Source organism: Antrostomus carolinensis, unplaced genomic scaffold, assembly GCF_000700745.2.
Source record: "Antrostomus carolinensis isolate BGI_N321 unplaced genomic scaffold, ASM70074v2 scaffold32068, whole genome shotgun sequence".
NCBI lineage: Eukaryota > Metazoa > Chordata > Aves > Caprimulgiformes > Caprimulgidae > Antrostomus > Antrostomus carolinensis.
Window position 1 is genome coordinate 2,661 of NW_010332851.1, and position 396 is coordinate 3,056.

Consider the following 396-nt stretch of genomic DNA (forward strand, 5'->3'; position numbering starts at 1 on the left):
GGCAGGCTGGGGAAGTGCTTTCTTGTTTGTTGGGTCCTCAAATTTGCAGTTCCTCCAAGATAGAAGAGAGTTGGGGTGGGGTGGGGTGACAAAAAGTGGGGAGGGCTGTGCCTTGAGGGCTTGGCAAAGGGGGGGGGCGTGGAAAAATGGGGCTGAATGGAGCGGGATGAGCTTTAACAGGCACACAAGCCCACGCCATTCCCTGGATCTGCTGCCTGCAGAGAGCAGGGAAACTGGGCAGGCTGGTGCGAGAAGCAGTGGGGGGGGAGAGGGGTGTCCCCACAGGACCCCCTTGCTGGGTGGGTGTAAAGCTGAGCAGGGTTGTGGGGTTGCTGGATCCATCTGTGGGTGCTCACACCCAGGGTGCAATGGGCACCCATGGGACAGGTTGGGGGG